Source organism: Hipposideros armiger, unplaced genomic scaffold, assembly GCF_001890085.2.
Source record: "Hipposideros armiger isolate ML-2016 unplaced genomic scaffold, ASM189008v1 scaffold_145, whole genome shotgun sequence".
Lineage (NCBI taxonomy): Eukaryota > Metazoa > Chordata > Mammalia > Chiroptera > Hipposideridae > Hipposideros > Hipposideros armiger.
This window is the reverse complement of record NW_017731495.1, coordinates 1,591,682-1,604,716: the sequence shown is the minus strand read 5'-3', so window position 1 is coordinate 1,604,716 and position 13,035 is coordinate 1,591,682.

The window sequence follows — 13,035 nt, the reverse complement described above, 5'->3', positions numbered from 1 at the left end:
CTTTCACAGTAGGCTAGGTGCTCAGGTAACCTTCAGTTGGTCCAGATTCAGTACTGCAGTGTTGTTTACTTGCTCTTACATTTTCCATAAATTTGCATTTAAATAAAAGAAACCTTTAAAACATTTTCATTGAATTTGTAGTGTGGAAATAAAGGTCTAAGACCTGGGGAGAAAGCGTGATACAGAAGGAAAAGGTGTAGATGTGATGATCAAAGAAGGACATGTGTGCCTGCACCACATGAATTATTGGACATTTGGAAGGTCATTTCACTTCTTTGAATCTCATCTCCATTATCTGCAAAGTGGAAATACTGAGTACATAGCTTATACACATTTTTGAGGGTAAAGGAGGATCAGATATAAAGCATTTGACACATAGCAGTAATTGTTCAATAAAACAGGGTTCCTTCCACTTTCCATGATTTCCCGTTTCATCAAAAAATTAAAATAGCCACCATAACAATCTTTTTTCTAATAAGGTGAAATTATTGGCCTTATTAACTAATCTTTGTGCTCTGTTGCATTTATATGCTTTGTGGTAATTGCAGTGAAAAAAATAACAAAAATGCAAGTGAAACAAACATCCAGAGGAATCAGAAAATGCCTAATTTGAACTCTCAAATACATACTGGAAAATATAATTTATGCATTAATTTTTTGGTGCATCTCCTATGTGTCAAAGACCATGCTTGCTGCTATTAATTCTGAATTTCTCTCCTCAAAATATGGCAGTCTAGTAGGGAGGCTAGACATTATACAAAAAGTTCCAATATAAAGTCAGTGTTGATATACGAGTATACCATGAGAGAGGCATAGATAAGGACGGTGGCCATTCAAGGAGGGAGCTATTCCTTCCATCCTGGAAGAATAGTAAAGGTTTCTGGAAACAAGTTGCATATTAACCATTACAAGAAAGATTGACAGAATTTAGAAATAGGGAAACTAGAAAGGAAAAGTATCTCAGTGGAAATAGGAACATGAGAAAAAGCACTGAGAAGGGCAAGCATGGGTGCATTTGCAGGAGTGAGAGGCCATTTTTTTTTTTTAAACAAGCGGTTCACGGGAAGAGAGAAGTGAGAGAAAAGGATTAGTTTCACAAGTGTATTGCAACTTTAAAGTACTATGATTATGCAATTTAGAAATCCTGGTAGGTATCTGAATTGGCCTTAAATAATTTGAAGCTGGGAATGTGACTTCCTATGTTGGAAAACAATAAATTCTAGTTTAGAGATGACTCCTTTTTGACTGGAGCATGACTAATTCTGTCGCCTTACAGCCAATTCTTAGACCACCCCCCCTGCATTAGCCTCTGACCCATTAGTCGAGAGAGTGTCTCGGAAAACTGAGGCCGGATGGAATGATATCTGTAAAGCTCTCTCTGAAGGCCTCTCGGCCTGACTGGGACCTGATGGAATGATATCAGCTGTCTCCCCTGGGAGGACATGTAATTATGTCTTGGGGCAATGTGGTGGAGTATGAAGGCATAGCATTTGCTGGAGTACTTTGGGAAAAGGTCACTGGAAAAGGCCTTAAGGCGCACCAGTATACACGGTTAATGACTGACAGCACAGCAGTTTACTTCCTTGAAAAGAATCAATAAAAGCCATGCGTTGACCCGATTCGGTGGCTCAGTCTATCTCTGAAGGCTGAGTCCCTTGGTCTCGCTCTTAAATCTTACTTTTGTCTCTTGTTCTTATTCAATCTGCGCCGCTCCTCTCGTGTCCCATTTGCCCTTGCCACGCTGGACGTGACATAATTCAAACCTGGATTGAGTAAATACACTGAACTACAGTAAGAGATGATCCAAATGACTAGGCTGAGAGCACCGTGATCCAGGTCAAAATCATCCTTTGAACTTTTCCATAGCCAATACTTAAACAGTGATGAAATGAGAAACCCAGTTCCTCACCAAATCAGTTATATAATTAGTTATTCAAAACCAAATTTTCAAAAACATGCTTTTGGCTGGATGTATCTGCCCATAAGAACTTTGTCAATATTTGAAGCCCATCTGAAATGCCACTTCGTCCATTAAACCGTTTTTATCTCTTAATGTTGCCCCAAGGTTTTATCTCTGCTCTCTTCTCTTTATATATACTCTTTGGGTAATTTTATTAACCTCATGGCTTTAAATGCCATCCACTTTTGACAATGACTCCTAAACATATATCCCCATTCCAGACCTATGTCTCAAACTGCTGATGGATTTCTTCAATTCACTCAACATCACTACTTGAATGACTGATTGGTAGACGTCACAGCCTCACATGTTCAAAACTGAATTTCTGATATTCCTTCCCAAAGCTAATCAGCCCCCAACTCCCCCAGTCTCAGTTAATGCCAACTTCCATTATTATTCCAATTTCCCTAAAAACTTGGAGTAATATTCAGCTCCTGTCTTTCTCTCACAACATCCATCCATTCAATTGACCAGAAAATTCTGTTATCTCTAGCTTAAAACTCCAAAATACTTCTAATTCTCATCAGCTCCTCAGTAAGCTCCTCATCACCACCATTTTCTCATGTATATTATTGCAAATAGCCTGCTAACAGGTCCTTTTGCTTCTATGCTTGACCCTGTCCCCAAACCCCAGCCTAACCTCAGCACAGCAACTAGAGGAACCCTTTTAATATGGAAGTCAAAACACATTGCTCCTCTACTCAAATCCTGGCATTAGATCACCAATTTCATTCACAGTAAGAGCCTTACAATGGTCTGTGAGTCTGTGTGATCTGTAATGCTCTGTCCATCCCTCATTACTTCTCTGACCCCAGCTCCTATTCATCTCTCCTAAATTATGCTAGCTACCCTGCCATTTCTCTAACAGAACTCATGCTCATCACCTATCTCAGGACCTACCTAGTGGTTGTTCCTTCTGCTTAGAATGGTGGTCTCCAGGTATCCCCATAGTTTACTCCTTTATCTACTTTAAGCCTTTCTCAAATGATACCTTCTCAATAAGACCTACTTGAAATAAGACCTACCCTTCTATTTGAAATGGCAACAATGCCCACAGCATTCCCAAACCCTCTTACTCTGTGCATGTCACCTTCTTATTTATGTTATTCATCATGTTCATTACTTATTTTCTATCTTCTTGTGCTAGAATGTAAGCCCTTTGGAGAGCTTGCATATTTGCTATTGGGTGCATTTATGTTTTTTAAGTACCATTTATATTTTTTAGTGTCTGACACATGGATGCTCAAACAATAGTTAATAAATGAAATTAATTAAAAGATATCTCTTTTGCCTCTCTTTCTACCTACGCTTTCATTTTACCTAGTCCTTGATACATATAGTTTCTAGTAGAATTTTTCACATGTGGAAGGCTCAGTAATATGTCACGAATACAATTGTGCCACAATTCAATGGGTTCTTTTAGAGCCTTCGAGTTGGCACATTAGTAAGATAGAAAAACAAAACAAAGCACTATGTGCTTATATATATTGATACCAGTGGAAAAGATCATGTTCTCTAAAAATAAAAAAAAGTTCCTTTTGTTACCAGTAGAATCTGTGACCTGAATTGTTCGGACTAGTGTTTTTTAAACTGATTTCTGCATTCCTCTTGGAGCTCTGAGTTGTGCTACAAGGGCTGCTGAAAGTGAAAGAGAAAACTCACGAGGCACTTTCACCCCAACCTATCTACAGTCCTATCTGAACTTGACCCTTAGTTTCTTCTCTCCTAGGCTAGCTCTGCTCTTTCTGCTTTCCATATTGAGTTTTGAGGTAAGATGTAAAAGATTGCAGAGCAAAAAGAAATTTTGGAAATCACTAAATTAGGTCATTTGCTCGACTTTCTACTGATTTTGATCTGTATAGACACCTCTTTTCCTTTCAGTCTTTGCCAGCTCTGGAGCTAAAAGGAATCACATTGAATATTAAAAATATGAGATTTTTAAATTCTTTCTCAAAATGACACTTTCTATTTTTTTAAAAAAGCGAGGTGTATGATTTTTTCAACTTATATCAAATTACAGTTTTATTTAATTTATTTATTTAGTCATTCCATCTTCCTCTTGGTAGACTGAATGGCTGACTTATAATTGCTACAATTAGTGTCCAGGAAAACTCATGTTTGCTACTAAATAAAACCGATCGAGAAGGAGAAAGAAAAATCAAGATGACAGAACTTATCATGTCATAACATGTCACGCTGTCAGAATCTTTAATTTGATGTCTGAAAAAAAAAAAAAGCCCCCACCTACAGATGTGCTACAACCAGCAATTTTGAGTCATCCAGGAATATTTAACATCTACTCATAGTCCATTACCTTGCTGGGTGCTTTTCTTTCTCATTTATTTTTAGTTTTTTTTCTTTTTTTTGGGTTTGTCATTATAATTTCCAAAAGGATATTAATATGTATCATGTTCTTTCTTGTTTGCCTGACCCTTATTTTTTTAGGAAAAAGGAAATTGAAAATTCCCTTTCTACCCATCCTCCCCTCTGCTTGGGGCATTCTTAAGCGGGCATTTAATATCTGTATATAGTTTGATATTATACTTTCAGCAATCTGAAATTAAGAGATACTATACTATTTAGTTTTCAATTACCAGTAGGAATACAGATTTTATTAGCCAAATGTAATAAATATTTTAGAATCTTTCAACTCCCGAGGCCAGTGATTCTAAATTCAGGCTTCACACTAGAATTACCTTAAGAGCTTTTAAATACTGATGCTTTGTCCCCATTAACACCCAATTAAATTAGGACCTCAAGGAGTAAGGCCTACGCATTGTTATTTTTTAACAGTCCCCTGGATCATTCTGATGTGTGGCTAGTTTTGTAAACCACCTTTCAGGGAGGATTAAGTTCCTGAAAAGTTGACTAGGCATTTATTTTAATTATGGTTGCGATGCATATTACTTGAAGAAATTCCTTAAAATGTAATAAGGACTGAATTTGCTATTGCTTTGCTATTTCAATAGGACTTAGAGTGACTTACAGTGGAACTGAAGCTTTGAACTTGATGAAACTTAAACTTTGGTGTCCCCACCTGTTCCTGCACCTGTGAGTGCTGAGCATTGTTAAGAGCTGGCCAGTGGTCAGGTAGGGAAGGCAGGTAGCCACCAGAAAGCATCTCTGTCTAAGAACTACTTGTAAATTGCCTAAAGAGATCTCAGAAAAAGCCACCTGAGTCATGCCATCTACTGCCATTTATTGTGATTTTTCTTCTTATTTTACCTGAGTATTCATTTTCAAACCTAATTTTATATTTGTAATTTTGCATTTCTTTTCTCAAAGAGAGACCACAACTGTATGTTCATGAAGGCTTGTAAAACCAGGATCTGTCCCTGAGTGGGATACTTGAAGAAAAGTAGAAGAGACTACTGGTCATATGCCAACCTAGAAATTTAGAAGTTAGAAATTCAGAATGAAAAAAAGACACCCTGATCCTTTTCTGCAAAAGAATTAATTGCACATTTTGAAGACAGAGTGGTTCTAACCTTGAAACAGCCTTTTTAAAAGTATGTAATTTTTGTTTTTGTAGTTTTGAGTTGCTATTCTCTATCATTTGGTTCTTTTGAGGCACTTTCACATGTATTCTTTTATTCCACTCTGAATTAAAAATGGCCCAAGAACTTCCATTTTATGATATTCCCAATTACTTTTCCCTCCTTGAATTCAACCACAAAAGACTCTGACTCATTATTATCATTATCATCATCACAGATATGTTATAAATATTTTCATATATATTGATTCATTTAATACTTAGAATATCTGTATGAGTTAGGCATTCTTATCCCCATTGTTAGAGGGGAGGCAAACTGAGAGATAAAGCCCATAACCAGCATCCAGACTTCAAGCCAGAACTAACAGATACCAAAGCTTGTGCCCTTTCCAACATTCAGCTTTGCGTTTATCCCAACCACACCTATGTCCCTATATTGACCTGAAGTATAAACATTACCCTGAAGTTTTCATTTTCAAAACCAAGACCTCCGATAATATTCCAAGATCATGACTGCAAGTAAGTTTATTTATTTATTTATTTATTTATTTGTTTGTTTGTTTGTTTGTTTGTTTGTTTGTTTGTTTATTTTAGCTGAGCCATCCTGCTACCTGTTGGCAGCTCAGCGGCTGCTCAGCTCTGGCCGGGACTCACACCACTGTTGCTCAGAGCTCACACTCTTGAGTAAGCTCTTAACCAACTGAGCCACTCAGCCGGCCTTTTTTTTATTTTTCTCACATATCAATTCTAATTGATAAATAGTAATTAGCTGCAGTCCTGTGTTGAGAAGGGTTCTGAGTCTGGGATCAATGGAAAACTGAGATGGAAAATTAAAATCTGTCTTTGATGCATGCAGAAGTGTTAGTACATATGCCAACACTATAGTATGTGCTCTAAGCTACTGACTGTAGCCAGTCCCTCACTAGTTTTCCCTCATTTACATTTTTGCCAATTGTCTGTTGGTCTTACCAACAATTCCCGGTCCTGAATGCTTCTCTCCAGAGCGCTCCTCCGATATCAATTACATAACACCCACTGGATATTGCTCTTCTCAGAATCCAATGCCACTAGAGGATGGTTAAAAAAACATTAGGTTTTGTTTATTTCCCTTCATTTTCAACTGAAAGATGTACACTGAAATTTCTGGGACATAGAGGAGCTGTGTAAAATATCTTTGATTTAATGTAATAAAGCACTTGCTTATATGTTGTGTTGTTTTGTATCTACATGCCTGAATAAAGTTTTCCACCCTCATCCACCTGGACATTTCCTGTTTACCATTCAAAAACCAATTCAGCGGTGTCTTAAGGATGCCATTTTTTATGTAAATTTTCTCTTTTCTTTCCTATAACTATTTCTATAGCTAAAATAGGGGTGCATTTAATTGCAAGTAATAGGAAACTCAAAATACAAGAACTTAAATACTTTTTCCCTCACTTATTAAGAAATGTAGAATGTGGAGTGTGTTGGCATTTATTTAATGGATCAGCAATGCCAACACCAGCATCTCTAGAATTCTCTTGGCCTTGACCTCATGGTTGAAAGATGATGACTGAAGCACCAGGCTTCACATCCATGTTCAAGGCCAGAATGCAGAGGGTAGAGCTGCATTGCTGTGCTTTTCCCCATCATCAGAAAAAAAGTTGATGCCTTCCCAAAGCACTCATTAGAATTCCAGTAGCATTCCATTCACAACAGTTTACTCCATGATGTCTTCTAGCTACAAAGGAGACTATCAAACTGAGTAATTAGCTTTTCCATCTTCTCTGGTAGCGAATGATGGGCCAGAGAGAAATGGGGTGAGTAAGGTGTTGCGTTACCCAACCACCAGGCAGTTACTATTCCCACTCTGATTACAACACCCATTCTAAATCTTGTCTCCTTAATAAATGGTTTACATGGCAAGAATGGACACACTGTCTTTCAGCGTTGAACACAAGATCTATACCTGTGCAGAGTAAGTCCTCAGCACCTGTTTACTGAATTGCACTGTGTGGTGCTACTTGTCAGTGTCAATCTGGCTAAGCTGAAGCTGTATTTCCCAGAATCCTCTTCTCTCTGTGGTCCAGGTGTACTGTTGGTGCAAAAGTGAAATTTATGGGAGGTTTGGAAAGCAGAGTGAGTTTGTAGCCATTATTTTCTGAAGGCTGTCATGGTTAGATACGGTGAAAGACAGATATGGAGATGCCAGCGAGTTCATCCTTCACTCTTCCCTGCAGTAAGAAACAGATACAGGGGTACTAATGAATGCCAGTTTATTATCTTTCCCTGTGTGTCCAGCTCTTTTTTCCAACTGGTAGCTCTGTTGACCACCAGCAACAAGATTGAGAGGAAACAGCTTTCCACTGACTTCTCTAACAGGTCCCTTTGTAGTCTTACACATGGGCTGGGTGGCCCGAATACCAAATTTCCCTGCACCCTGTTCTACCTTGACCTTCAGAGCCCCTGCATCAAGGGAGCTCACTGGTGACTTTCCTCTGACCCTCCAACTCCCCTCTCTTTCCCCCATGTTTCAAAACTGCATAAGCTTTAATTTCTGTAAGAGATCCTTCATTTCAATCTGATTTCCTGATTTACCCTGATATAGAGAGACTAAATGATTCTTGCTCCTGCAACTTTGAGGAGGAAAATTTTTCCTCTACCTTTCTAGATTCTTCTGGCTGGTCTAATAATTAAATTGACATGAGATAGATTAATGGGAGAAAATCAAATTTAATTTCATGTGCATGGGAACTCCACATACATGAGAGAGCCAGAGACCCCACGTACATTAGGGGTTCAGAGATAGAAAAGTAAAAAGAGGTATATATGGCTTCCTGAGCTAAGAATAAGGTCAGGGACCTGGTGCTTCAGGGAGGAAGGTAATTTGCAGGATGATAAGAAGAGCAGATACTCAGTAGTTAAGTATTTGCCTTGCCATATAGATAGGTCATAAAAAGTTGCTTCTGATAATAACCCTTGTTATGGGCAAGGCCCTAATTGAAACTCTTTAAGGGGGAGGGAAAGTTTCTTTTGAGCCCACAGGGCCTAGATTGTCTTCAGCTCAAAATAATCCAAGCGCCAAAGTAGCACATCTGGGGAAGCTTGTTCTGAACCCTTTGAGTACCTAATTTTATCATACTCTATATCACATTTTTCTTGTATTAACAAAGGTGTATACATCTATTGCGGTAGCTGCATTACTTGATCACAGATATTTGTCTATCGATCTGGGTGTCTACTCTCGCAGCTTCAGCTGGTATTATGGGAATTATGGATCACTCCATGGACGATTGCAAAAGGATTTTGTTTTGGAAAAGTCTTTGGTTTTATTTTTTTTTAAGGAGCATGAAAGAAAATGTGACAACCTCTTTATTTAATTTCTCAACTCTTATTTCATATAGAATAAGACAGAATTTGAGATGAAGCTAAGAAAACAAATTATTTTTCTTCAGCCAGTGAGTGATTCCAGTATCCCTTATGGCTTAGTGTTTATTTTCCTTTGACCAAACCCAAGTCGTCCTTCACTATTTATTTGTGACTATGCAGGAATAAGTAATAGAAAGTAGCTGGCTGTCAACATCAGCGACATGTTCGTCCTCTCTTAATATTTAAAGATCTAGCCTCTAGAAGAAAGGAGATGGTAGTCTCGAGGATAGGTGGAAGCCCAGTGCTATGCCTCAGTCAATCTTTTTTTTTTTTTTCCCCTAAATCTCTATCTGGAGCCTGCATTTGACATCTCTGGAAAGCACCAAGGAGAGCCTGACCAGTTTTACTTGGATGAACCCTTTCAAGCTTCAGTGTAGGTGGAAATATATTGGAGAATAAGTACTGGGATACTTGCCATTGTTTTCTACAAGCAAATACAGGTGAACCCAGAGCATTCGAGTTGTCACTCAGTTGAAAACCCTGCAGGGACTACAAAAGGCAGTCTTGGGGGCCTGAATAGCCAGAGAACATTACTAAGAAATTTCATTTTCAAAAGTGAAATTTGTGTGATGACACCAGTGGGTGTAGGATCACTTTTGTCTTTTCCAGGGTATCATATGCAAGGCTAAGTGTTTAACTCCAAGTAATGGTTAAAAAAAAATTCTCAAAATTGCAAATATGTTCTTACATTATTTGTTCTCTCAACATATGGAGGTGCAGAATTATTTGATGGTCTTTATTTTCCCTCATAAAATTGATATGTTTTTATAATAAAAAAAATTCTCAAGATGCCATACTGAAAAAAATAAATAAATAAGAAATATGTTCACATGGTTTAAAAAATAAAAGCAATGAAAAATACTCATCTGTAAAAAAATAACAATCTTACTTTTATTCCCGGGCCCTCTGCCACATCTCCAGCCACAAACAACTACTTTTAATTATTATGAATCTTTCCAGTGTTCCTATACAACTATAAGAAAATAAGAACACATACGAGTATTCTATGAGGTCACCTTCTAAGTACTCCCCTTGGGAAGCTATGAGCCGATGCTAGTGCCTAGTCCACTCTTCAAAGCAATTTGGGAACTCTTTTTCTGGAATGACCATCAGAGCTGTAGTCGTATTACCCTTGATGTCCTGAATGTCACCAAAATGACTTCCTTTCATTATTTCCTTTATCTTCAGGTAAAGAAAGAAGTCATTGGGGCCAGATCAGGTGAATAGGGAGGGTATACCAATACAGTTATTTGTTTACTGGCTAAAAACTCCCTCACAGACAGTGCCATGTGAGCTGGTGTATTGTCATGATGTAAGAGCCATGAATTTTTGGTGAAAAGCTCAGGTCATCTAACTTTTTCATGCAGCCCTTTCAGCACTTCCAAATAGTAAACTTGGTTAACAGTTTGTCCAGCTGGTACAAATTCATAATGAATAATCCCTCTGGTATCAAAAAAGGTTAGCAACATCGTTTTGACTCTTGATTTGGACTGATGGACCTTATTTAGTTGTGGAGAATTTGCTTACATCCATTGTGCACTTTGACACTTTGTTTCCGGGTCGTATTGGTACACCCGTGTTTCATCACCACTGATAACATGGCCCAAAACACTGTCTTGCACCTCAAAAAGGTCTTGGCAAACTTTGACTCCCCTTTGGTTTTGTTCATCAGTGAGCTCCTTCGGGGCCATTTTTGCACACACCTTTCTCATGCCAAGATTTTCAGTTAAGATTTTCCTAACTGTTTCTGTATCAATCTTTACCTGGTTTGCTATGCTTCTCACAGTCAGCTGACTATTTTGATGCACAGTTCAATGAATTTTTGCAATGTTTTCTTCAGTTCTGTTTGTTCCTGGCTGCCCTGACCTCTCTTCATCAGTGACATTCCTCTCCCCTCAGAAAAACATACCCACACCAAAATGGCCGTTTTCAAACTTTTGGGACTTTTGTCGATTTAATAAATGAAATCTGACACTGAAGTTTAGTTTTAATTTGCAGTTGTGCTATCATAAGTGAGATGTAGCATCTTTTGACATATTTAAGAGACATTTATACTCCTCCTATGAGATGTCTGTTTTATATATTTTGCCAATTTTTCTTTTTGGTTATTGATATTCTTCTTCTCAACTTCTAGGAGAGCATCTTTTTTCTTGTGTTATGAGTTGCAAATATTTTTCCAACTTGTTAATTGTCTTTTAACTTTACTGTGTGTATGTGTGTGTGTGTGTGTGTGTGTGTGTGTGTGTGTGTGTGTGTGTGTGTGTAATATTTTAACCTTGCAAAACTTTTTACTCTTACAGTAATCAAATTTACCAAATTTTCATTTAGAGAAAGTTAGAAAGGACATTTTTACTGTAAAACTACAGAGAAATCCACTCAAGGTCTAGTATGGCTTAATTTTCACATTTAAATATCTGTTCAATGTGGACTTTATACCAATCTGTAGTAAGAAGCATGGCTCCAACTTTATCTTTTGTAGCTGATTGTGCCCCTATCCAGTTATTCTACAGACTTTCCACACTGTCCTATTGATCTTTCTAAACACCAGTACTATATTTTAATAATTGAAATATTATATACTAGTTTTTTTTTAAAGAATAGTTGTTCCTCAATAGTCTTTCTCTTTCTCTCTTGAGGCCACTTTGCTAATGTTTCTTGTCTGTTTTTACATAGGATATCAAGTGTAATCCTATCAGCATAACATTAAATTTATAAAGTAACTATTTTCAAATTTCTCTCACTTAAATTTGCACATTAAATTATTCCTAAGTATTTTATCTTTATGGATAATTTATCATATTTGTCTCTATCATTTAACTGTTTTTGCTTGTTTGCTTGTTTGTTTCTACATTAAAAAGCTGCAGGCCTCTGTGGACTGTTTTTTAACCCCACAATCTTATCGAATTATTTTATCTTTTATAGTGTTTTATTTTTTTTCAGTTGATTCTCTTGGGTTTTCTAAGTATACAATCATATCATCTGCAAATAGTGATTACTTTGCCTTTTTTCCAATTCTACCCCTAACGTTTCTTTTAGCAAATTTTATTTGTTAATACCCTAATACAATGTTAAATAGTATGGATGATGGTTGGCATTTTTACCTTAATTCTAACTTTAGTGTGTTCCTATTGAGCATGACACTACTTCTTCTTTCAAAATATACGTTGTTCATCATGTGCAGGAAGGATCAATTAATTCTTATCTTACTGAGACTTTCAAAATCAAGAATGGGTGTGAAATTTTTAAAAATTCCTCCTTAGTATGTAAATGTATGATCATATAATTGATTTTAATATATTGATTTATAAAACATAATGTGTTAATACATTTTCTAACGTTGACCCAATATTTTGTTCCTGTTATAAAACATGTGTATTAGTTTTTTAATGGGCTTCTGAATTATGTTTGCTAATATTTTTTTGTGATTTTTTCCCTAAATATTTTTAGTAAGATAAATCCATATTTTTAAAAAGTTTAAATGTATTGGGGTGACATTGGTTAGTAAAATTATATAGGTATCAAGGGTACAATTCTGTAATACATCATCTATATATCACATTGTGTGTTCATCACACAGAGCTAATTCTCCTTCTGTCACCAGATGGTTGACCCTCTTTACCCTCTTCAACCAATCTCTCTCTCCCCTTACCCTCTGGTAACCACTGAGCTGTTGTCTGTGTCTATGAGTTTTTGTTTGTTTGTCTTGTTCCTTTGTTGCTTTCAGTTTTATATCCCACATATGAGTGAAAACATATGGTACTATACTTTTTCTGTCTGACTTATTTCACTTAGCATGATAACCTCAAGTTCCATCCACGTTGTCGCAAATGGCAGTATTTCATCTTATGGCTGAGTAATATTCCATCATATGTATGTACCACATCTTATTTGTCCAATCATCTATCAAAGACACTTTGGTTGTTTCCATGTCTTGGCCACCATGAATAATGCTACAATGAACATAGGGGTACATATAGCTTTATGGATAAATGTTTTCATATTTTTGGGGTAGATACCCAGAAGGAGGATTGCTGGGTCATATAGTAACTCTATTCTTAACTTTCTGAAGAACCTTAATACTGTTTTCCATAGTGGTTGCACAGTTTACATTCCCACCAGCAGTGTATGAGGGTGTCTTTCTCTCCACAGCCTCTCCAACACTTATTACTTG